The 2,500-nt window shown below is 83.5% G+C and overlaps 1 non-coding gene across 1 annotated transcript in view; it reads right to left on the bottom strand.

Moving 5' to 3' along the window:
* LOC142076883 (5.8S ribosomal RNA) overlaps positions 1-116 on the bottom strand; it is a 153-nt gene extending 37 nt beyond the window's left edge. The window contains exon 1 of the ribosomal RNA XR_012671401.1: positions 1-116. This exon is cut by the window's left edge and continues 37 nt beyond it. This is a non-coding gene — a ribosomal RNA (5.8S ribosomal RNA).
* Positions 117-2,500: the final 2,384 nt, after the last annotated feature.

Below are 2,500 nucleotides of genomic sequence, written 5' to 3' on the forward strand. Positions count from 1 at the left end.
GGCCGCAAGTGCGTTCGAAGTGTCGATGATCAATGTGTCCTGCAATTCACATTAATTCTCGCAGCTAGCTGCGTTCTTCATCGACGCACGAGCCGAGTGATCCACCGCTAAGAGTTGTCTGCCTTTCGGCACCGCCCCGCGCGCGCGGGGGGGCCGGGACCGCTCGCCAGCAGCGGCCCCTCTCGGAGGACGGCCCACCGCCCGCCCGCCCGCCGGCCCGCCCCCCCCGCCCGCGCGGAGGGGGCCGCGGCGCGGCGCCACGGGCCGCGGCGGAGAGGCCTCGCCTCGCCTGACCGTACGAGCACACCCAGCGGAAGGGAAAAAGGGAACGGGAAAAAACCCCGAACGGCAAGGGCGGGGAGCCCGCGCTCCCGACTCGACCCACAGCGGGCAGACGCCCCTTGCGCGTTTCGGAGGCGGCCCAGGCGCCCGGGCTCGGCCCGGCCTCCGCACGGAGGCGGCGACGCGCCCGGCCGCGCCGCCCGCCCGCCTCGCTCGGGACAACGGATGCTGCTGCCGGGCGGCAGCAGCGGGGCGCCCCGCCGGACCCCCGCGCGCGCGCGCCTCCGCCCACAACCTGCGCCGCGCTACGACAGCCGGCTCCCCTTCCCGCGGCTCGCCCCGCCGGCGCCTCCGCGGCTCCGCCGCCGGCCGCGCCGGAGGCGGCGACCGCCGGAGCCCGAGCCGGCGACGCGGCACGCCGCCCGCGGCCCGCCGGACGGCGCCCGCCGCCGCGCCGGCGCGGCCGCCCGCCCGGAACCGCCGCCGCCGCCGCCCCCCGCCTCGGCCCCCTTCCGCGGGCACGCGCCAGGCGACGAGGCGGACGGCGCTAAGGCGGGGGCGGCGCCCGCTCTCCCCGTTTCCACGCGGAGACCGGGAGTGGGACGCCCCCGCCCGCGCGCCCGCCCGCCCGGCGCGGCCGGGAAGGGCGGCGGGGAAGCGACGGGCGGGGCCCGGGCCGGGACAGCCGCGGCCGGCGGCGGGCGCCCTCCGGCCGGCCGACACGCCGAGCGGCGCCGCCGCCGCTCGGCCGGGGTGCCGCCCTCGCCGGCGGCCGGCGGCGCGGGACCGCCGAGCGCTCGCCGGGGGGCGAGGGGGAGGGAGCGGAGCGCAGCGCGCCGCAGCGCTGCGACGGGGCGGGGCGCGGCGGCCCGGCGGCCGCCGGGCGAGCCCCCGCCGCGGGGGCTCGCCGCCCCCTCGGCGGAGAGCCCGCGCTCCCGCCGGGGGGGGTCCACCCGTTTCGAGGCAGGCGGGCCGGCCGCGGCCGACCGCGCCGCGGTCTCCTCCGCCGAGACCGGACCGCGGAGAGGGGGGGGCAGCGGGACCCCTCCCCGGCACGGCTGCCCGCGCGACGGGCACGGGCGGCGCCCAGCCAGGGGCTCTGCGGGAGCGACTCCCGCCCCTGGAGGCGCCACCGCCCGGCCGCCCCGCGGGTCGCATCGAGCCGCCCGCGTCTTTAAACCGCCGCCCGGCTCCGCGGCCTTCGACCCCCGGCGCTCGCCGAGGGAGGGCCGCCGAGGCGCGGACGCTAGGTACCTGGCCCTGGGGTGAGGGAAACGACCTGCAGGCCCCGCGGGGGTGCCTCCCCCGCTGCCGCCCTCGGGGGAGCGTCCGCCCGCGGGGGCGCGCCCGACGTCCGCCGCCACCGCCTCGTCCTCCTGCCCGGGGCCCGGGGTTTCCCTCAGTAGCCCGGCGCTGCGCCCGGGAGGAGAGCCGTGGCTCGGGCCGCCCGCCGGCGCGGGACGCGACCCGGCAAGGGCCTCGCCCGCCCAAGGCGGCGTCGGCGGCGGAGCCCCCCGCCCCGAGCTCCCCCCCCCGCACCGCGGGGGTGGGGGAGGGGAGAGGCGGGGGGGCGCCGCCGAAGGCGCCGCCCGGCGCCGCGCGCCACGCCCGGAACGCCCGGAGGCCTCGCCCTGCGCGGCCGGCCGGCCGGGCGGGCCGCTCCGCAGCGGCCCGCCCCGGTGCGGGGAGGGTCGGGGGAGCCGCCCCCCCCGACCCCGAAGGCCCTCTTGCGCTCTCGCACGCTCGCGCCTGCCGCCCCGTCGTCGCCGCTCGCCGCTCCCTCCCGGCTGCCCGCGCGGGCTCGGCCGGCGGGGGCTCGTCGCACCCCGCGCCGGCAGCCCCCGCTTCTCGCGCGCTGCCGCCCGCGCTCCGAGACCGGGGGGGGCGCCCTCTTCGCCCCGGGGGCCGCGTCCCCCGCCCCTCCCCGGCGGCGGCGGCAGCGGGCCGCCGTCGGGTCAGGCGGGGCGGGGGACGGGGGCCGGTCCCCGGAGGCGGACGCCGGCCGGTGGCGGGCGCCAGCGGAGGCGACAAGCGGGGGAAGCGGCGGGGACGCGGCGGTCCCCGCCGACCGGGCGACGCGCGCGCGCGCGTCGGAGAGAAGCGGCCGAGGCGGCGGCGGCGCGGGCGGGCCGCCGGCCGGCGAGCGAGAGGAGAGCGCCTCCGGGAGGGGCCGTGCCGGGACCCCTCCCTCCCGCACGCACGCGGCTCGCGCAGGAGC

The sequence above is a fragment of the Calonectris borealis genome, unplaced genomic scaffold (genome assembly GCF_964195595.1).
Source record: "Calonectris borealis unplaced genomic scaffold, bCalBor7.hap1.2 HAP1_SCAFFOLD_117, whole genome shotgun sequence".
In the NCBI taxonomy this organism is placed as follows: domain Eukaryota; kingdom Metazoa; phylum Chordata; class Aves; order Procellariiformes; family Procellariidae; genus Calonectris; species Calonectris borealis.